The 24,309-nt window shown below is 40.1% G+C and overlaps 1 non-coding gene across 1 annotated transcript; it reads left to right on the forward strand.

The window, feature by feature from the left end:
* The first annotated feature begins 5,952 nt into the window (after nucleotides 1-5,952).
* On the forward strand, nucleotides 5,953-6,059 carry LOC145607350 (small nucleolar RNA R71). The gene has a single exon (XR_014105548.1). It is a non-coding gene; the product is annotated as a small nucleolar RNA R71 (small nucleolar RNA).
* The last annotated feature ends 18,250 nt before the right edge of the window (nucleotides 6,060-24,309 follow it).

Here is a 24,309-nt window from a genome sequence, read left to right on the forward strand (position 1 = left end):
TCGAAATATGTCAAGTCATAACTTGCATTGAAAAACAACACTTTCACATTCACATAACTTCTATGCACAAGGTCGGAAGGTCTTTTAAGCTTGTAATGTAAGGCTAAGGTAAAGGTAGGATAAATTTGGGATTATGTGAGGGAAAAGCTATGCATTAAGGGAGCCAAATCCTAATAGAACCATGATCAAAAGTAATGATCATACACATCTCCAACATAACCAACTCCAACAACAACCAAATATAATCCAAACAATAAAACAATCCCAACACTCACAAATTCACTCATAAAAACACGATAGTGTAGAACAAGAGTGAATAACAAACTTTGAACTCATAACTTGAAATATTTACATTGAAACTCAACTTTTTTTTTTCTTTTCTTTGAATTAACCTTCACTTAGAACATTTGAACATCAAACACTTTTTCTCCTTTTTTTTTTTTTTTTTTTTTTAGAAGTTCACTTTCTTTTCTTTCATATTTCTCATTTTTTTTCCTTGAACTTCTTTTTTTTCCATCACATTTTTATTTTTCAAATATATACAACTTTCAAATTCATAAAAACAAAAAAAAAAAAAAAAAAAAAAAAATGATCAAGAACAAATTACTTCTCAAAGCCCACCCAAATTGTGCAAATAAAGTGCACACCACAAACTCCCTCACCTCACTCACTAATAGCTCCCCCAAGCCAAGCTTGGGACTAGTAACCAATGGGGCAAATTAGGCTTGCAATGCGGCTATGAACAATAAAAGGGCATAAGCAACAACATGGGTGACAAGAAGGGAACAAATGTATCTAAATATCTCTGAAGGCTACCTAAGGAATGAACGCCTTCGTCCTCCTCATGTGCATATTGTAAAGTCATGAAACACTACTCATAGTTGCAAATCAATACTCAAATTCATTGACATACCAGGAATTATGGAACTATCACACACTTCCTAACCAAATCAACTAGTCAGGCACTATATTCACAAGTAGTTGGACAAAATTGACGCAAGTTAAGGAACCCAAACAATTAGACTTCAAATCATGACCAACAAATCCACAATGTTCATCATCAAATACCAAGAATCAAAACAATTTTCTCAAGTATGGGGCACAGGGAAGCATGATTTACAATTCATTGGAACGTATTTTTGATTTTTATTTTTTTCAAATTTTTTTTTTGTATTTTTCATAAATAAGAAAGCAATAAAAAAAACTATACTAGAAAAGCAAATAAAAACTATGCTAGAAAGCAAATAGAAATAAAGAAGGAAGAGAATTTCCAAGTGAAAGAACACCCCCCCAAGCCAAATCAAGCAATGCCCTCATTGACTTGGGAGAGTAGCCTACTCCTCATCCTCATCCATCCTAGAGTACCCCCCACCGCGGCTAGAGCCAGCTCCTCCATGGCTAGAGCCACCACCACCATACCCCGAACCACCAGCATAGTAGTTAGGGTCTACATTCCCCCCAAACCCACCAAAAGGAGCATCGGTCCCATATCCATGGACCGATGAATAGTCCACATAAGTACCGAAGGCACTTGGGTCCGTGTAACCCCTTTGGGGGTATTGGAACCAATCAGGGGCAAGTGAATCGGGGGGAATAGCCCCCCGACGGGCATAATCATCATACATGGGGTATAAACCCCGCCCTAGGTTCCTCTCCACAACCCCAACCCTAGCATCTAGGGCTCCTACCCTAGAGTCCAAATTCCTAACCATACCCTCCATCCTCCCTTGCCCACTCTCTATCCGATCCAATTGGCTTCTAAAAGCCGAAAAGTCATTTGGAGCGTTAGGGTCGATGTTGTAGTTGGTTGAGGAAGTTATGTGTGTAGTGGGGATGTTATGTGTGTAGTGCTGGGGTGATGGTTGGTGGAAATGTTGTTGTGGTGAGGGAGGTGCTTGGTGGTGTGCTTGGGCCTCCCCTTGGTCTCCTAAATCAAAGGTATAGGAGGGAAGACCCTTCTCGGATTTGGTCAAGGCCGGGTTAGGCAAGGTGAAAGCGTTGTCTTTCCTACCCGACTCCCTATGAATTACCCACCAAGTCTCACCCCCTATCACATTGATCCAGTTAAGGCCTCCTAAGTAGGGTGCGTCCATTAGGGTTGGTCCGACTACCTTACCATCATCATTAGGGGTCCAACTAAGGTATTTCACCGCAATGTGGGTTACTAACCCACCAAAGTAAATTGGGACCCTAGACCTACCCGATTCGGCCGCATTGGCCACCCTCTGAAAGTGTTGGGCCATCCTATGAACTATGTTAAGCTTGTCACTCTTAGGAATCATGTATGATCCTAATAACTCTAGTTCATCTCTCCTCACATTAGCCGGTTCGTGCCTCCCAAAGATGGTGAGGCCAACAAACCGTTGCCAAAGTTTTGGCACGGGATGTTGAATCCACGTGCCCTTGGCATGTTGGAGGTTCAAGTTGGGATTCCCTGTTAAAGCACGGTAGACAAAAGTAATGTTGTCTTGGGGTGGTTCAATTGGTCTATCGGCTTTCAATTCAAACAATTTACCAAAATCCTTCAAAGACAATCTAATATCTTTATTAAACAAACGAAATTGAACATGAGAGATTAGAGCATTTGATTTTATGACGTTAAAACTAGAAATGAATTCTAAAGTCAAATAATCATATGTGTCATAATGTAATTGGAACAACCCACTCATGCCAATTCCCTTGAATAATTTTTCAACATATTTATCAATTCCTAGTCTAGAAAGCGTAGGATGATGAATAAAACGGGTAGGAATTACCTGCCGCGTGACGAGGTTGATCATTCTTTGCCTTTGCTCTTGGGTGGTGATGACCACCCTCTCCCACCCCGGAATTTGCAGCTCCGGGTCAATGGTAGGTGCTTGTTGCCTCGATCCTTCACCCCGAACAGTCCTAGACCTCTTGAAAGCCATTTTTGAGTGAAAATATTAGGAATTGAAGCTTTCTCTCTCTTAGGGTTTGAGAAGAATTTGAGAGAAAGTGTTGAAAATTTAGTGTAGATTGTAGAGGAAGATGAGAGGAGTTGGAAAATGTAAGAATTTTTTAAGTTTGGATGGAAGAATTGGAAGAGATCTTGGATTGAAATGTGAGTTGAAGGTATGAAAATGGAGGTTTTTAGAGAGAGAAAGTGAATGAAGAAGATGAAATAAGGAGAAAATAAGGAAAGAAGGAGGAGAAAAGAAAATATAGGGGGACGGCCTGAAAGCGCGCCCGATCGGGCGAGCTCCGCCCGATCGGGCTAAGTTGCGAAATTCCAGAATGTAAGATGCGCGCCCGATCGGGCGTGCTCCGCCCGATCGGGCGCGAACTCGAACGTAATTTTCGCCCTTTGCTCGCCCGATCAGGCGAGCTTCGCCCGACATTTCTTTTCTTCTTACTCGATGAGCGCCCAATCGGGCGACCTCACCCGATCGGGCGAAAATAGACCTTGTTTCCAGGTATCTTCTCGCGCCCGATCGGGCGGATAAAAAGTTGAAATCTGGGTTGCTTGCGCGCCCGATCGGGCGAATTTTTCTCCGATTTTTTTTCCTCACTTGCGCGCCCGATCGGGCGAGCCTAGCCTGATCGGGCCTGTACCAAGCACTGGAGTTTCTCCGATTTTTTTCTTCTTCAAAATTTTTCTAAGTCTTTATACCTGTAAAATTCATACCTGTACAACGACACTTAAAACTGGTGAAATATCACTCTCCTCACCTCTCTAAAATAAAAATAAAAAAATGAGAGAAAAGAAGAACTAATCTAGAAAGCATAAAATACGGGTTGCCTCCCGCAAAGCGCTGGTTTATATAGGTCCCGCACGACCTTCTTACCAAGTACAATTCCTAGGACCCTTTGCCTAACGCTTGATCGGGTGGTTTCCCACCCGGTCTAGTGATGTTTAGGCTACGATGCGGCTTCCTGACATAACCAGTGGGACGCCAAGTTGCCTTATCTGGTTGATCCTCCTTGACTTGGGATGGGGGATCTTCAATGCTACGCACTAAAAACCCTTCTTCGATCGAATGTTGCTTCAACTTGTCATTGCGTTCAACACTTGCAACTCGATCTGGCGGAACACTTACCGTAGGCTCGATTCGCACAACTAGCTCGATCGGTTCCACTTGTTCATCCTCGAACCCAAGACCAACATTGTAGAGTGCTCCTTCTATTGCATCGACTTCCTTCTGCCATTTGTCTATCTCATCTGAAAAGGATGCAACACAAGATACCGCCTCCAAGGGATCTTTTTCAAGAGCTTGGGGCTTGTTAGAATAATTGACAACCGCGTTAACACTGAAACATTTCTCCTCAGTCATGGAGCTTTTGGGGGTATTATTCAGATTAAAAACCACTTTATCGTCCCCTACTGATAGCGTTAACTTATCACTTCTAACATCAATGATTGCTCCTGCAGTGTTAAGGAATGGTCTACCCAGAATAATTGGGGTTTGCATATCCTCAGCCATATCAAGAACAACAAAATCTACAGGTATATAAAATTTACCTACTCTAACGGGGACATCCTCTAAAACACCTAGGGGGTATTTGAAGGAACGGTCGGCCATTTGTAGAGTTATATTGGTAGCTTTTAATTTACCCATATTCAACTTAGAACACACAGATAATGGCATGACGCTAACACTAGCACCCAAATCACATAATGCATTATCAATCAGAAGATTACCAATATGACAAGGGATAGAAAAACTACCCGGATCTTTTAACTTAGGTGGAGACTTATTTTGAAGTACGACACTACACTCTGCAGTGAAAGCTACTGTCTCTACTTCACTAATAGACCTTTTTCTCGTCAATATTTCCTTCATAAATTTTGCATATGAGGGGATTTGTGTGATCAATTCAGTGAAAGGAACTGTTACCTTCAAATCTTTTACCACCTCCAGAAACTTACCAAACTGCTTATCCAAGTTTGTCATCAATTGACGATTGGGGAAAGGAAGTTTGATAATTGGCTTTTGAGCATTCTTATCTTTGTCTGGGGTAGCCACCTTCTCTGGAGTTTTACCCTGCAAAGTAGAATTGGATGTGTTAGTATTATCCCCTAGCCCTGCAGGGCTAGCAACTACATTGTTTGGTTTAATGGAATAAAGATTAGCATTATTTAATAAAATAGGTTCATCAACTCTGGGCATAGAGGGCCCTTCATAGTTTGAACCACTTCTTAGAGTAATTGCAAATGCTTGATCCGTAGGCCTAGTCGGCTGTGCCGGCAGGGCTCCCTGTTGGCGTGCTTGTAGAGTAGCGGAGAGTTGCGCAATTTGATTATCTACAATTTTATTATGCGCTAAAATTTGATCAATTGTCGCATCTCTGCTCTCCATGTGCTTTTGCATATTGACCAACATTGCTCTAATTTCCCCCAAAGAAGGGTCTGAAGATGAGGGGGGTTGTTGTGGTTGATTCTTCTGGCTAGCGTTGGGATGATAGTATTTCTGCTGCTGTTGTTGTGGCACCTGTGGTTCTTGTGGTGGTGGATTTTGAACATTAGTGCTCCGGTAGGAAAGGTATGGATGATTCCGATACCCAGGATTGTAAGTGTTGGAGTATGGGTTATTCTGCCTATAAGCTTGAAAGGCATTAACTTGCTCCACGGAACTCCTGCAATCCTGCTCCTAATGACCTACAATACCACAATTTTCACAGAAAGCCTCATTAGAATCATTATTAATTGCAGAAACATTAGCTACGCTAGCAGTGCTCAGATTATCTAATTTTTGACAAATAGAGGTCAGTTGAGTTTGCAAAAAGGATACAGAGTCGACACTATGTTTCCCCTTGTTAGCAAATCCTCTAGGATTCCCATATTGGGAATTGTGTATCGCCATATCTTCAATAACCTGACCTGCATCATCAACATTAAGATTCATAAATCTCCCACTAGCTGCAGAGTCTAAAATTATTCTAGAAGAATTTCCAATTCCGTTATAAAAGGCTTGGATTAACTGCCATTGTGCTAAATTATGGTGAGGGCATTCTCTTTGTAAGTCCTTGAACCTTTCCCAAGCCTCATATAAAGGCTCATCGGCTTCCTGGGCAAAGTTCTGAATCGCACTTCGTAGTACTGCTGTTCTCTCTGCAGGATAATACTTGTTATAGAAATTCAAAACAAGGGTTTCCCAGTCAGTAATACCAAGTGTAGTTCTATTTAAGCCATTAAACCACAGTTTAGCTTTTCCAGTTAAAGAAAAGGGAAAGAGAATCTCCCTGATTTGGTCTTGAGTGACCCCGGCTTGCCTTATGGTGTTGCAATATTGACAATAGTCGGCAATGTGAAGATTCGGGTCTTCACCCTTGGCTCCACTGAATTGCTTCCTCTCTATCATCGTTATAAATTGGGGTTTGATTTCGAATTGAACCCCATCAAGAGCTGGAGTAAGGGTGAGATGTGGAAAATCCGTGAGCTTTGGTTGTGAATAATCACTAAGCTTCTTTGGAACCGCCATCTCTGATTCTGTGTCTGATGATACCTCTAAATCGCTAGAATCAGTTGGAGGATCGCGGTGATTATTGTTAGTATCACCAGAATCCGCCAGAATTTGCTTGTAGAAGTTTTTCTGTCTATGGAAGGAACGTTCGATCTCAGGATCGAATGGGATATAACCTGATTTGGAACACCTGGGCATAAACAAAAACTAGAAGCAAATATGAGATTTGTCTCAGAGAACTAACGCTCTCTGAGACAAAAAGGGAAATAATCTAGACTACAAAAACAATCAGAAATAAAATTAAAACCGTTTCCCCGGCAACGGCGCCAAATTTTGACAAGGTAAAGTCGTATCCCCTAATAAAAAATAATTACTTAAATCACTAACTACAGTAGATAGGGAAGTAGGGTCGAACTCCACAGGGAAACAAGTCTTTTTACTCCTAATTAAATATTATAATCTAAATTATTTAAGTAACCAATATTTATGAATGAATAAGAAGCTAAACTAAAAAGAGTAGGAATAGGGAGAAAATAATATATGAAAGGATCTAGGGCATAGGTTCACCAATAAATAATACTCCGGGGTAAAATAGGGTAATCAATCATTGACATTGCATAAATAACATGATTAACAGGCTCTCGCAATTTATTAACCAACATAGACCTAACAGGCTCTCGCAATTTACTAGATCTAAGTTCTTATTAAAAATAGCCTTTAATATCAAATTAACATCTGCTCGATTCATCAATTTAATATTGCTATACTTTTACAAGCTGCAATTGTAAAACATTAAAACAATCCAATAAGAAATCATCATGCAATACCAACAATCAATAATAGTCAATCATCAATGCATCAATTAACCAGATTGTAAAGGGCTCTCGCTACTTATTACAATCACACAATTAATTTACCGGTATTAAATCTCATCTCTCGAATCTTGACTTAACCATTTATAAATTAACTTGCCTATTAAAACTAGACCTAAACATTAATTCTCATCTCTCGATTCTTGAATCAATATTGTCAAACTCATGCATAAAAGATAGGCCTAATCTAATCACAGAGCATTAAATCAATCAATAGGAAATTAATCTAGCATTGATAATCAACAACAATAATTTACCCCCTTCATATTATTTATTAGATCCCCATAAACCCTAGAAATTAAACTACTCACACATAATTAAATATAAACTAAGCAAAGCAATAAAATAAATCATGATCAAAGGAATAAAATAAATAACTAAGATTAAGGGAAAAGAAATCGTCACCAAAATAAATCTGGAATTAATCAAAGAAATAAGAACAAAGGTTTAGGGAGAGAGTTTAGAGAGAGAAAACTAAGTAGAGAGAGAAAGTCTAAGAGAAAAGATTAAGAGAAGAAGAAGGGGTAGAAGATCGATTCCTAAAAATCCGTACAAAAACGTATTTAAACAAAACTAAGAACAACTCCTAATTAGAAACTAATTGCTCGTCTAAAAACACCTCTCCAGAAACACGCGCCCGATCGGGCTAGAGGCCGCCCGATCAGGCGCGCCTTTTTGCCAGTGCTCCTTCTAAGTTGCCGCGCCCGATCGAGCTAGCAGCTCACCCGATCGGGCGCGCCTTCCCTTGATGGCACTCCCACACATCCGCCCGATCGGGCGATTGCTTGCCCGATCGGGCCCGGTCTTTATCTTCAAGGCTTTGGACTTCGATTGGGCTAGATTTCTCGGCCCAATCCATATTTCCTCTCGGGTCTCGAATACATGGTCCAATTGCCTCGCGATCCAAATAACCGAGCCCTTAATCACCGGCTCGATGGCTCTAACCGGCCTTGGGCTCCATAAGTGGTCGTGTTCTTCCAATGCTCGTAGTTGCTTCATAAAATCCCGGGAAAATGCTCCAAAGGTGCAATTCCCTGCAAAACTCAACCAAAACTACGAAAACACTAGAAAACACACATTAGTAATAAAAGTGGCCCAAAAGGGCCAAAAATACTACTAATTATGACCAAGGGACGGGGGTAAAATACTATATAAAATAGACATATCAGAGTGGAACGAGAGTTGTGAGTCAGCTTTTCAAACCCTCAAAGAGCGATTTACCACTGCACTAGTGCTGGTATTACCTGATGGGATAGAAGGATTCGAAGTGTATAGTGATGCCTCGAAGCATGGTCTGGGATGTGTCCTACAGCAGAATGGAAGGGTGATTGCATACGCATCGAGACAACTGAAGAAGCATGATGTCAACTACCCTACCCATGACTTGGAACTTGCAGCTGTTGTATTCGCTTTGAAGATTTGGAGGCACTACCTTTACGGGGTTTCTTGTAAGATCTTCACGGACCATAAAAGTCTAAAGTACATCTATACCCAAGATCACTTGAACATGCGGCAACGTAGATGGTTGGAATATCTTACAGACTACCATGTCCACATCCAGTATCACGAGGGAAAGGCGAATGTAGTTGCAGATTCCCTTAGCAGAAAGTCGAGTCATAATGTCAATGCTTTGATTGTGGCCAATGAATTGTGTGAAGATATGAGAAGATTGAACCTTGAGGTTATCAACAAGAGTTAGAGGGATTACTGGGTGCTTTAACCATCCAACCTTCCATATTTGAGGAGATTAAAGAAAAGCAACTGGAGGAGGAGTCGTTTCAGAAGATTAGAGATCGTGTGACTAGTGGTGTGGAGACTGAATTCAAGATTCATGAGGATGGGAGCTTGAGATACAAGGAGAGATGGTGCATACCACAGAAGTGTGAGGATATCAAAAGGAAAATCATGAAGAAGTGCCATAATACACCATATTCAGTTCACCCTGGAGGCGATAAGTTGTATAAGGATTTGAAGGAGTTCTATTGGTGGCCGAATATGAAGAGAGAAGTGGTTGAGTTTGTGTCTAAATGTCTGACGTGCCAGAAAGGGGATAGACCACAAAAGACCCATGGGAAAGGTACAACCATTAGAAATACCAGGTTGGAAGTGGGATTCCATATCCATGGACTTTGTGACGGGCTTACCAAAGACTCGTACTGGGAATGACACGATTTGGGTGATTGTAGACAGACTTACTAAGTCAGCGATGTTCATTCCTATCAAAGAAAACTGGAAAAAGAAGCAGCTGGCAAGCGTCTATGTGAAGAATGTCGTTCGGTTGCACGGAGTTCCCAAGGAAATAGTGTCAGATAGAGACTCGAGGTTTCTATCAAAGTTTTGGCAAAAAGTGCAAGAGAACCTTGGGACAACATTAAAGATGAGTACTGCCTTTCACCCTGCAACCGATGGTCAGACTGAGAGAACAAACCAAACTATGGAGGACATTTTGCGAGCTTGTGCTTTAGATTTCCAAGGAAATTGGGAGGATCACCTACCCTTGATCGAATTCTCTTAAAATAACAGTTACCATGCAAGCATCAAGATGACACCTTTTGAAGCATTGTATGGAAGGAAGTGCAGAAGCCCAGTTTGCTGGAATGATTATAGTGAACGGGTTACTTTGGGTACAGATTTCATTGAGGATATGGTGGGAAAGGTGAGACTAATCCAGTCGCGTATCAAGGCAGCACAAGATAGACAGAAGAGTTATGCTGACTTGAAGAGGAGAGATGAAGAGTTTAATGTTGGGGACAAAGTATTTCTAAAGGTTTCTCCAACAAAAGGTGTGATGCAATTCGGCAAGAAAGGGAAGCTTAGTGCAAAATATGTGGCTCCGTATGAAATTCTCCAATGTGTGGGGAAAGTGGCTTACAAATTGGCTTTGCCAATGGAGTTCGAGAAAATGCATGATGTATTCCACATTTCCCAACTGAAAAAGTATGTGCCTAGTGAAACCCATGTTTTTCAGCCGGAGACTATTCAACTAGATGAGTCTCTAACTTATGAAGAAAGACCAGTCAAGATACTAGACCACTTGGTGCGTAGTACTAGAAACAAAGATGTGAAGATAGTGAAAGTCCTTTGGTCAAACTAGGAGTACGAAGAGGCTACTTGGGAGGCCGAGGAAGAGATGAAAAACAAATATCCCGAGTTGTTTGATGAGGTGAGTTACGAGGGCGTAACTCTTTTCTTTTGAGGGGGGAAGAATGCGATGTAATTTCGCACGCTTTTACCTCAATTATACCATTTATTTCTTGATTTTGCACGTTTTTGCATGTTTTGGTTATCATTATGCATCATTAGTGCGTTTACATACAATAAAAGTATGTAAACTCTGGCCAAATATGAGTTCATTAAGTACAAAGTTCTATTTGTTAAGTGTGTTTGTTGAGAAGCAAGCAATTTACAGCAATACAAAAGGCATAGGTTTGAATACTTTTGAGGAACTATGGATTTTGGGTAAAGTTTCGAGGGCGAAACTTCTTTTAAGAGGGGTAGATTGTAATCCCCCATGATTTTGTAATTATAATAATTATATTTTATTATTAATTATATGATTATTTTACGATAATTGTATAATTTTATAAATATTTCGAAAATAATAAATTAGTTTTAAGCTATCTAGCCACTACTAACTATTGACAATAATCCTTTTACCCATACAAACTAAGAGCCTAGTCCAAGTTACCTCAAAGCCCAACCTTACACCACATGTTTTTTTTAAGCTTTGGTATATATTTGGGCCTAAACAAGTTATCCTAATTATATTTGGATTAGGATACCCTCAAACCCAATTCTTATTAATCATACCCACCTTATTTTCCCCACACTTCTCCTCCTTCTCACGTAAGAAAAAAAAAAGAAAACTCACTCCTTGCTTCCTCCCTCTTCACGACATTCAGCAAGAAGAAAAAAAAAAAACCCTTGCACCGCTGCCCAGCAGTCGCCGCCCCTCTGACCGCCGCGCCGCCCAGCAGCCGACCTCCCTCCCTGCAGTTCGCCTTCCTCCCTTCTCCTTCCCCCTATTTCTCTTCCTCTTATTTCTTGTTATTTTGATTAAAGATTCAATTTTTATTTGTTTTCAATTATAAAAGTATTATTATTAGGCCTTAATAGTATGTATAAATTACAAAAGATTATAAATTTATGGATTTTGTATGTCTAAATTATTAAATAAAATTTCAGATTATGTATTTTGCATATTTTAGGGTTTAAAACATTGATTTTTCATGTTTTAAGGCTTGATTACGTGTTAAACAAACTATCTAATCATACTATGTTTAAATTACATTAAAATATAATTATCTTAATCATAAATAAATTTTCAGATTTATTAAAGTTTCAATTTTTATGAACAAGTAGTGTTAATTTTGTGTTTTTATGCTTCTAAACCTACAAAATAATCATTGTGAGTATTTTGTGATTGAAAAAGCTTTGAACTTTATATTCCAACTTTAAAAATAATTTTCAGATTTCATACCTTTTATTTTGAAGCCTCTAATTTCATTGAATTGATATATTCTTGGGTTTTTAACACACTAACTTGCTATATAATGACTAATTCAAGTAATTATGCTTATGAGGTTATTTTACATATTTAAAACAAAATTCCAGATTTATTTACCCACTTTAAAGTTGCTGTAATTTGATATAAAACACTATATTTTCATAATTCTAACATGTAAACTTAAAGTTGGGATGTTATATTACTAACTTTGATTTTTGGGGACAACCTAAAGACTTTATTTTGGTGATTTAAGAGGTTTTAAAGTAGTTTAGTATTGCTGTAATTTTAATTGCTTTGGTATTGATTTATTCTAATTGTTTGGTTTAGGAGAGGACTTTGTAGAAGGCGACTTCTAGTTTTAAAGTGGCCAACCGGATTGTTTACACAAGGTACGTACAAGATACGAAACCTTGCTTGTAGGTGCATGTTTAAGCACGGATCGAGAACTTAGTATCATGTATAGGATTGACTGGGTTAAATTGTCTGGTTATACATTGTGAATTTCAAATGATGTGCACTAGTTTATAATGCAAGTATTATTTGTGCTTTATTTATGCAAGGTGCGCTTAAAGGCAAAGGTATGTGATTGGTGTAAAGATCAAATTATTACTCGTTCATGATTATGTAAACAGGATGAGTAAAGGAGAAATTCAAGTCTTGTAAGACGAGGTTAAAGTTTTGGGGTGCCTTATGCACTCAAGGTGTTTATACACCGAGGTAGTAATGGAATAATTCATAAATGTTGTTTGTCACAAATAAATTAAGAATCTAAACTGAGAATTTGCCATGTTTGATTGAATTGCTTTTGGGATGTTTGTATTGATATGTATAAGAGTCATCACTAAGTCTAAACCTGTGAATCACGTAAAGTGCAAGATGGAAGAGCAATAAAACTCTAGAATGGTGCACATCTGGAGTAATGACAATCAGGGGTTGGGGTACATGGGGTATTAGCCGTGTACTTTTATCGAGGCCGTCTGATCTACGAGTCTCTTCTTTCAAATATTATTTTTTTAAAACTAGGAGTTAGGTGAGATCTCATACTAACTACGGCCACGGAGTCGCGCCCGTGGTCGTTGGATGTTTATTGATGTTTCCGAAAGGAGGCATGGGGTTTTTCTTTATTGATGTTACAAATGGGACATGGGTTGGACAACCTTGTCTATTGCTAAATCCAATGAAATAAATAAACGAGTCAGTTAATATTAATTAGTGAGGTCTTAATAAATTTGATAATCGAGTCGTGAATTGAGTCTATATTTAATGATGCTTGTGCTTGAATATTAGTAGCATGTTAGGTATTTTCTCAATTTGTTTTCGCAGCTTGTATGTACTCAGCTTTGCTGACTGCGTGCTTTTGTGTGTGTCTTTCTTTGGTCATGGCCTTCGCCTTTCAATGACCCTGTGACGATCCAATTTTTACACTTGTAATATTGGGGAGCAGAATAACCACAGGTTCTTACACATACAACATTCATCAGGGTTGTGGGATCTTGAGTAGAGAGTTGGTTGTTTCCATATTATTTATTTTGCAAAGTTTGAATTTATTTTAATTCGTTTTTAGTTGACACTAATTCTTTTGAGTTTGAAGTTATTAAACTCTAAATTTAATCACTTACTACTTTTATTGGGTTTTGAATAAGGGCCTTAATGGTTCCAACTTGTAATACTTATTTTGATTTAATTCCTTTGTTTTGAGGTTTATTTAAAACTGTTTTGGTTTTCCGCTGCAAATTTCTGAGATAGCCTTAACGTTTGAACACGTGGCGGTAGCACACCAGTAATTCTCTTGAAATTGTTCAGGTTATATACAGGTTTCTCACAGGTTATATACAGGTTTCCCACTAATTCCTAGGATCTTGCTATTATTATGCTTTAACATGATTATTTTTATTTTTATAATTTTATTATTGTTGCTTGATGCTTATTATTGTTATTGCTTGATCACGCCTTTTATGCATGTTTAAAGGGAATTGGTACTTGTAATCACGCTTAATAAGATAATTAATAATCTTGTTTAGGGTTTAATTTGATTATAATTCAAGTGATCACCAATAATAGTTTTATTTGTGCATTAATATTCAATCAACATACTTAAACAGGTTTAGGGTAAACCTATTGATTGCATGATAGTCAGAAAGCGCACATGAATACGAGAAGAATAAAGTAGAGACCTATTATTATGGCAGGTTCAATATCTTTTAGGTTGGATTTGTACCTTCATCCCTGAACACTAGTCACAGTTCCAGACCTACTGGAGTTAAAGATCTCATGGATTGTTAAGGGGTGTAACCTTCACCATGTGAACGGTTTATAAGTTCCTAAAACTTATTGGCGATTCTTTTGCTCTAGCTTCTTTCCCTTTGGACGCCCCCATGCTTAAGTGTATGATCACAGTGGGGTTCAAGTTTGGGGGTAATGCTTGAAATATTCCCTACATTAGGACATTTATTGCTCTCGAAAATAGAGAACACCTGATCTCGGAATCCGAGAAGATACCTACTTTTCGCACATTTTTCTTCGAATCTGTACTAACTTAATCTTCAAAAGCGGACCTCCGACCATTCGGAGCTCCGTTTGTTTTGTAGGTACAACTGCTTGTAGACACCTAAAAATGTTTCCCCTAAACCAAACCCGATGATGAACAATCTTTCACCGCCATTATTGGTCGGGTTCAGTATTTAATCCCGAGAGTGCTTAAAAAATCGTAATTAATTAAATTCACTTATTAAATAGTCCATGGATCAGTCTTGATGTTTAGTCAAAGCATAGTTTATTTTTAATTTTGGCCTAATCCTTTTTTATTTATTATTTTGGCCCAAATCTTTTTTATTTTATTTATTATTTTGGCCCAATTAATAAATAATAAATCAGAAATGGCCCGAAATTATCAATCAACACTTAAAAAGGCTGAACGAAATTAGGGCAAAAATGTATTTAGACAGAAAAATGGACGTAGAATTCCTGCGTCACGGCAAAAATCACTACGTCACGTGGCTCAATGCCGCGCCACGGTGTGAATTCCCGTGACACGGTGCCAGTTCTGTGCCACGGGGTAGCTCCGTGTCCTCTCCGCGTAAACCCTTCATGCGTTTTATCTCCCATAACCTAATTATTTCCCGCGTCACTTAGTTTTCCCCCGTGTCACGGGGTTTTTTCCCGTCTGACGGTGTCTGGCACCGTGTCGCGGTGTTATTTTTTAGGGTTTTTTTTATAATCTTTTTAGGGTTCCGTGTGTTCCCTCTACTTATTTTCCCAACAAATACCCCCTCATTTCTGATGTATGGGGCATCAATTAACTCTCTTTTTCTCTCTTCTATGCTCTAGCCTAAACACTAGCCTACCTTCTTCTTTCTACATTGCCTCTTCAAGCACTCCAAGGAGTCCGTACTTTACTCGAGGTTCTGTCCTTAAACCAAGGCGTGAAAGGTAGAACTGTTTGAGGGTTTGGCCCCTAAATCAACTCTATTTAATTTAATTTAAATTAATTATTGCTTTTTTATTTATCCATGAAGTTACTAACTCGTTTATGATTTTATAGTTGCAAGCAAACAGAATCAAAGTAAGAATTATGTTCCTTTTATTTCTATTATTTTTCTAACGATTTTATATTGTTGGATTTATTGTTAAACTGCTTCCAATATTAATGTGTGTTCTATTATTATTATGATCACCATGTTGCATGTTAAAGGGAATATGTAATTGAAAATCACGCCTAATAAGATAATTTGGACGACTGTTAGGTTCCTCTTTAATCTTGTTGTTTAATCAAGTTATCACAAATCTTTGTTTGCATTCCTTTAAGATCACAGGAATCACTTTTCAGTATAAGAATCGAGTAGAGGCCAATACGGGAAAACGTGACTCCATGACTCACTTTGTACCATCATCCCCGATCCTCCTTTCATAGTTCCAAACCACATGGAGTTAGTAATCTCATGGATTATGAATTGGGTGTAACCTTCACAGGTCAATCGTTGTTGCCTATTGTTGTCCCTTATTGTGGTTGCCTTTTATGATCCGTGAACGGTTTACAAGTTCCTTAAAAACTTGTTGGCGGCTCCCTACTTTCCTTGACCCTAATCGTATTATGTCAATTCCCACTTCCTATGAGTGCCAAGCATATTCACAACATGCTTTAACGTAGGCGCACTTCAAACGACGCCTACAATTTGGGGACTCCACTGGGGAGGATTCTTGGTTATTTATCGATTTGAGTGATCGGTATTTAATTAAGATGAGTGGATGAGACTTGAAAGATTCTTGAAAAATATTCCTGTGATTAATTTGGCATATTTGCATAAGTATAAGAGTTTTAACGTCGCATTTAGGTTTGTCCCGTAGGAAAAATTGAATAACTTGATTGCGAACGAAGGAAATCAGGGCACCAATCAGATTTTCTGACTGTCGCGCCACGGCAGACACTGCCGTATCACGGTGCCGTACACCGTGACACGGTACACTCTGTCGTGTCACGGCAGTCCTTAAATTAGTCTAGTGGCTTATTTTCACTTCTCACAGTCAACTTCCTTCAGATTTTCTGAAAAAACGTGTGTGTTCTACATACGTCTTAGCCCCGGGGGATTTAAGCTCTATCAACCCAAAAACGCTCATGGAAATAAGGGTTCATCCATATTATTAAATCCACCCAAACCATGGAGTCGAGTTCGATTTCATCACGAACTCCCGGAGTCACCCGTTGGTATACACCCTCAAGGGAGGCTACCTTGCTAACGCGTCCAAACTCTTAACCATGGTACCCTTTTGACACCCAAAGCTTGACCAATAGTTGAACATAGATCTTAACCTTAGGTTGCGAACTCTTTTTACATCATCGTGACTAAATGCTACGTGGTTTATTTGGTGCTAACCCACATGTGTTTTCTCATTTTGTTTAATTTATGACCGAGGGTTTTTATTTCCACATAGTAATTAATACGGATTTAAAATTGATTAAAACCTGGAAATTAGGCAAAATTTAGGCCTGGAATTGTGCACCGTGTCACGGCAGGTCTGCCGCCACGGTGTACAATGCCGTGACACGGTGCAATGTCCCGTCTGACAGTGCACTATACCGTGTCACGACTGTCAGCACCGTGACACAGTGTCAGGAGGTTTGTCCTGTCAGTATGTTTTGGTCTTTGTGCATGCTTATGTGGTTCGTATGTCTTGTTTGATGTCATGTCTAGCTGTACGGTCATAACACATGTCCATAACCTCACTTAGTCACTCACATGTCGTGTCAAATTCACACACTTTTCCTTTAGTCGTGCACCATTTTATGACCGTACTTAGGATGGTCTCGTGTCGTTTTTTTTGTTTCATTTCTTTTCGGAGTAAGTCGGATGGTATCTTCCCATACATATATTTTTTTGTAGAAAATAAAGAAAATTTCGAAAAAAAATTTGCCTTTTTTTTTTTCCCTGACGGGTCAAGGTTAAGTCTAGTCATTAAAGGTGTGTTTGTTTCGATGTCACAACACTTAGTCAAGAAGCAGGGGTAGATTGTTATGGTTCAAGTCAATACCTCAATAACCTCTTATACCAAAGAGGCGTACAAGGAAACCACCACAATCTTGCCACAAAGTCCATCTCCAGTCTACTTTCAACCAATGGCTACTAAGGAGGATATTGAGAACATTAACAAGACCATTGAGATGTTGTCTAACATAATGCAAACGCTCACCACAATGTCTCTGCCGCTGCAATGGACAAGATAAAAGAACAGATGAGTAATGTTTTGGGGTTTTTTGTACGTACCCGAATGGAGGGTGTGTACGTCCCTCGGGAGACAGATCTGCAATGCAACACTCGAGCGGCCCGATCACCTGCAAAACAACGAACCCCGGGGGGGCCGGAGGTCCGCCTCCGACGATCAAGTCAGTGACTAAAATAATGTATTTTAGAGAGAGAAATTAGAGAGAAGGGAGAGTAAATGTGGGGGGCATTGCCCTTGGAGAAGGAATTGGAACCCTTAAAACTGAGGTAATGATCAGTATTTATAGAGCATTGGGATATGTGCCTCTTAGGTTATTTAACCTAAATAGATTGGCTTCCCACCATTTTACGGTCTCTAGGGTTGTGGGCTTAAAGCCCATTTCCACCCTTCTATCATTGAGTGACACGTGTCATGCTCTAATTGGCTCATTGAGCGCTGATCTTGCAGACACGTGTCAAGGTGGCATTGGTCCACATATAGGGGGTATTTTTACCCCCAAACATTAGCCCCTCAGAAGGGGTAATTTCTTTTTCAAGAGGAATTACTCCTTTCGAAATCAAGGCTTTATTTTCCGCTTGTTCAAAAGCTCTATGGGCGGCATATGTCTAGTTCAATAAAAGAGAGATTTTATTAACTTGGAAAATTTGATACCTTAAATGGTATGATATTTTCTAAGTTAATCAATCATAATAATGATTGCCGCCTGAACTAGACAAATGACGACTTTTATTTCTTTTAGCCCCACTGTTGTGGTCATATGACCTTTGGGTGACTTAGAATATTTTTGAGACGTTTGACATCCCATAAGGCAGGAGACGAATGGCCGCCTGATAAGGCAGGAGGCAAATGGTCGCCTGACTCTTCACAGGCCAGGAGGCAAATGGCCGCCTGACTCTTCATAGGGCAGGAGGCAAATGACCGCCTGGGGTGTTTATAATCCAATTATACTTTCAATGTCCTTCTACCCCATTGGGAGGACTTGTATAATTTCGGAAGGTAATCTAGGTTAGAACTTTGGTCGATCACCGACTGATGTCTTTTGGACATCCGGTTCCCAAAGACTTGGTCATTCTTTAGATTACCCAGGTCAGGCGGCTATGAGTTGACCAATGAGTTCGTTCAATTCTTGCCGCCTGCATGCGTACGTAAAACAAACGATAGAGTGCTTTCTGCGACGATTGCACCCGGAGGGGTGTCGCCGGACGCCATATTTCACATTGGAGCAGACGAATTTACCAAAATGTGTAACCATCCGGCAATTGGCCTCATGTCTTTTTCAAGACGGTTGTATAGCCATTGCACAACTCTTTTTTCCCCAATGGGAGAGTCTGTGCAATTTTTGAATGAAAAGCCTGAGTAAGAACTTCGGTCGGTCACCGACTGATGTCTTAGGACATCCGGTGTTCCGAAAACTTAGTCGTTCTTTAGACTGTTCTGGTCAGACGGCTATGAGTTGACCAATTCGGTCGTTCAATCTTTGCCATCTGCATAGGTACGTAGAGCAAGCAAGTAGGCTGTTCTCTGCGATGATCGCACCTAGAGGGGTGTCGTTGGACGCCATTGCCCATGTTGGGACATGCGATTTATGAAAAAAGCAACCATCCGGCCATTGGCCTTTGGTCTAGGTTGAGACCGACTGTATAGCCACTAAGCGGTTTTGTACCTAGTTTAGTTATCTTGCCATTGGCCGCATGTCACTCGGACGTTGAATTTGCTACTAAGTTTCAAACTTAGTTTATTATCCGGCCATTGGCCTCACGTCACTTGGACGTAGTTTAGCTACTAAGTTTCAAACTTAGTTTATTATCCGGCCATTGGCCTCACGTCACTTGGACGTTGAATTTGCTACTAAGTTTCAAACTTAGTTTATTATCCGGCCATTGGCCTCACGTCACTTGGACGTTAGTTTAGCTACTAAGTTTCAAACTTAGTTTATTATCTGGCCATTGGCCTCACGTCACTTGGACGTTTGTTTATCTACTAAGTTTCAAACTTAGTTTATTATAGGAGTTTGGACGGTTCGTCAGATTATATTGAAATTCAATCAATGAATCAATAATAACAATTATTAAAATAACAATAATAATGAAGACTATCATGACTATCTTAATGCATTAATATCATTGGAAGGAATCAAATCAAATTATATTGTTACCTCCATTATTCAACCGGAATTAATTGATGAACAAAGCAATCACTGCAACTGGACTTAACGAAGAACAAAGCATCCCACAGCCGGGCATATTTGATGAGCAATTGAGCCTTGGAAACTGGGATAAATTGGCGAGGAAAGCTACTCCTACAGCCGGCTTTTGTGATGAGCAAAGCTCCCTACAGCCGGATATAATTGATGAGCATTTAAGCCATAGCAACCGGTTAACCGAGGCAGGAAACAACCCCTGCTGCCACCGTTCAAAGCTCCGACCGACTGCCACCATTGATAACCACCACCGGCTGACACTATTGGAGAAAAACTGCCCCATGCTGCCTGCATTACAGTTGAGTAGGACTATGGATGCGTGCAGCTTGAGTGCACTTATGTAAAAGATGATAGTAGCCGGCTGTATGCACTTATGTACAAGATGATGGCACCCGACACAAGATCTGTCTCCATTGTTGCTTTCAACACCATCATTTTCCGACTTGGAGGAGCTTAAGCTTAATCATAAGATAGCATAGGCTTTGATATGATGTCGCCTGGCTGGTGACATAGCAGCTTGAGGCCAAGAACTCAAGCTCACTAATAATTTTTTTTTTGAATCATAATAATGATAATTACTGATTTGCATAACACTAATGCGGCCTGTCAACCAAGTAGTTTTCCAGCCATGATTACATGGTAAACGAGCTTTCGGCATGACACTCGACACCATGGCCGGATGCCTTACCACCCACAATCGACTTTTGGGCTGCTCTAAAAGCTTAATAATCGGAGCTGGAGGTGTTACAAGCTCCTTGCTGTAGCTCCATGCGGCATTTGTCAATTTATGCCGCTTGCTTTTAATTTAGTTATCCTTTATGCTTACTCATACGGGCTAGGACACAAGTTCTTGAAGGTTAGTCGGCTTGGGGATGTCAAGCAACTGACCTTGAAAAATGAGTTTGAACACTGACTATACAGACGGCTCTTCATGCCGTATGTATATTGCCATAATGAGGAACAACACAACCGAATTTAATTGGTGAAAAAGGCAGCCATGCAGCCGGCTTTGAGGATGAACAAAGCAGCCCACAATCTTCCTTATTTTATGAACAAGGCAGCCACACAGCCGGATTCAATTGGAGAACAAAGTAAAACAACAGCAGCCCCTGCAACAAGGTGCTTGATTGTGGAACAGAGCAGGCGGTTGGGCCGGCCGACACCATTGACAGTGATCACCGGCTGCCACCATTGATAGCTCTGACCGGCTGTATCACTCAGGCATCCACCTTCTAAGTGCCGCTTGACTCCATTATATAAGTCGACATATTTGCCGCTTGTATTTGCGGAACCTGGGCTTTAATTCTGCATAGTTGCCGCTTGTTTCCATTGCTTACAAGCTACAATAAACTCTTTTGGAAGACAATGATATGCGTACTAAGCAGCCCTTGATCACACAATTCAACTCATTGACTCGGCATTAGAACCACTTGAACTAGCTTACAATCGAGCTCTTACTAAATCTCCTCACAGCCGTTTATCCAAGAGTATAATCATGCGCAACCCGGCTAACACCATGGATAATAGTAACCGGCTATAATATGAGTCGGCATATTCGCCGCTTGTAATGGAGTTAGCTTGGGTCGGCTGGTTGCTTTTATTTGAAAGACATACTCAGCAATTCTACCATCTTGCTATGTTAAGAGCTGATGAACACTTGATGTCCGCAAGCTTCATTAAGTAGAAAACTCAACCATGATATTTTACTTGAGTTATTGTGCGCATGAAGCTCATAACTTTCCTCAAATGGAGAATGGTCGTATGTAATATCAATGTAATAGTGGAGTAGCTCGATAGTGCTTACCATCCGGTCAGTTTATTGCTTGACTCGTGTACACACAGTCGGCTTTCTGGATATCAATTTTCATGTTGGTACACCAAATCACCATTGCCGGATGCTTATAACTCAACAACCGCTTTTAAACAAGGAATTGAGGGAGTATTCTTTAACAAGCTCAAAAGATCATTTGGCAATTGCCACCTAGATCACTTTAGCATAAGGCTACCGCCTCACTTATTCTCAAGCAAATAGCTTGGGCTTGAAGGAATCAATGGTAGAACTGCTTTAGAGTGACAACCTTACTAGAGCTTGCTCCCAAAATTAATGGATAATAAGCTGCTTGTGGAAGGCCGAATTGAAGCTTTGTCACTTAGCACATATTAAATATTATTTTGTATAAATGCATAATGTGTGCAGCTGTGCACTATGTTGCCGCATGCATTTCATTTACCAAAATTGTATTTACATATACAACAGGGTAGAATAGTGGGGCGACTTTCCTCATTTTCTTTCTACCATCAATTATCATAATAATGATTGAACTAGACATATGCCGCCCACAGAGATTTTGATCCTCACAAACAGCGCCAAATGTTTTGGGGTTTTTTGTACGTACCCGAATGGAGGGTGTGTATGTCCCTCGGGAGACAGATCTGCAATGCAACACTCGAGCGGGCCGATCACCTGCAAAACAACGGACCCCGGGGGGGCCGGAGGTCCTCCTCCGACGATCAAGTCAGTGACCGAAATAATGTATTTTAGAGAGAGAAAATAGAGAGAAGAGAGAGTAAATGTGGGGGGCATTGCCCTTGGAGAGAGAATTGGAATCCTTAAAACTGAGGTAATGATCAGTATTTATAGAGCATTGGGATATGTGCCTCTTAGGTTATTTAACCTAAGTAGATTGGCTTCCCACCGTTTTACGGTCTCTAGGGTTGTGGGATTAAAGCCCATTTCCACCCTTGTATCATTGAGTGACACGTGTCATGCTCTAATTGGCCCATTGAGCGCTGAGCTTGCAGACACGTGTCGAGGTGGCATTGGTCCACATATAGGGGGTATTTTTACCCCCAAACAACTCGAAATGCAGAAAAAAAATTTCCATCATTTTTGTGGAGGGTATGGACTTTCTCCCGAAAAAGAAAGACGCAAAAAGAAGAAGCAAAGTTTTTGAAGGTGCATGTTGAACGAGCTTAATCCGTTGTCTCTTATGAAAGGAATGGTGTCCTTCGAACAAGTGTACTATTCCGTTAGTGGGTTCTTAATTATTAGAAAGCTAATAAATTCAGTAAGGTCAAGTGATCGGAATGCCTATGTGGAGGCCGCTTTCGATCAGTATTATTAATGCATAATTAATATTACAGCTTAATCTTGACTGAACCCTTCGGGTCACACCCTTAGTAGTAAACGAACCGACTCAACGAATTAATTCGGAAGAAATTAATTCGTCGCTCGAGTATTAAATATTTAGACGTCGGAATATCCAGCTTAGAGCGTCAAAACCGAGCGTCGGAAGTCAAGTAAAAATATTAAATGACGATACGTGCAAATAATAATAATTCGCCAATATTTCCCAAAATACCCCTAACATCGGAGTGCCCCGAGCATCCGAGTGCTAGGGGTAAAAATGTCCTAGCATAGGTGGCTAGCAAGCGCACCAAGCCGAGTCATGCATGGTCGGCTGGTGCGTGCTAGCGCACCATAGCTAGCAACCGCAAGCAACGCATGCTAGCAGCAGCTAGCAGCTGCAAGCATGAGTGGTAGCAGCCGCAAGCAGCGCATGCACTGGCTGGGCTCTTGGCCGGGCTGTGGCTGGGCCATAGGGCCGTGTACTAGGGGAGCAAGTGGGAGCATATGGAAAGCAAGTTGGGTGAGGGAAATGTGGCACAAGGAGAGTATTGAGTGGGGAGCAAGTTTGGTCCCCTACTCTCCATGTGGTCCTCACCATCCTTTACATATGATAGTGCCACTTGCAGATTTATTATTAGTTTTCTTATTTATTTTAATTTAGAATTAAAATAAATTTTGGAATTTCATGAATACCACAGTGATGGGATAGAAATTCCCACTCTCCCTCTTGCCTATAAATACCAATCTTGGGTTTTTGGGAAGAGTGCTTGAGTAGGAGTTCAATAGAGCATTGCATTAGCAAAAACTCTTAAACTCACATAATACTAGGGTTTTGGCCGGACCTCGCTAGCCTCGAGGTAACGGACCTTAAAGTCGCTAGTAGTTTTTGCGGGTGGAAGTCCGTTGGAGGCTCGCGTATTTTCGGAGCATAAAGTTTTCAAGTAAGAGCCTGTCTTTAAGGGCAAAGCACGCTACAAAGGGAAATTCCGATTTTATCCTTTTATGTTTATTTGTTATGCTTTATGGTTTTATTAATTGCGAGTGGTTCTTTGGGTCGGGGTTGTTTCCGCGGTAAGTTGGACTTACCAAACCCCAACATCGGTATAGAACCTCGCCTAGTTTATTTTTAAAATCACAATATTTTTTCAAGGTGTTTTATGGCTTAATTTTTTGGTTTTGAAGTGCTAATTAGATTAGTATCTTGTTTTATTCATTTTAACCTCGTATTAAAGCTATCATCAGCCCCGAACCCAGATTTCGACCCAAATTAGTGAATTTTTGGTGGAAAATGTGTTTAGGAAATGGTTATAATCTTCTAGGAGACGGGTTTTTACCCAAAAAAACGACCAGAAATGCACTTTTTGAGGGTTTTTTTTGTATTTACGAAAATTTTTAAGTCTTTCTAACCTTGAAAATTAATTGCATATTTGTGGTGGTTATGTAATTGGTTCAATACATAC

This window comes from Chenopodium album, chromosome 2 (assembly GCF_948465745.1).
Source record: "Chenopodium album chromosome 2, dcCheAlbu1.1, whole genome shotgun sequence".
NCBI lineage: Eukaryota > Viridiplantae > Streptophyta > Magnoliopsida > Caryophyllales > Amaranthaceae > Chenopodium > Chenopodium album.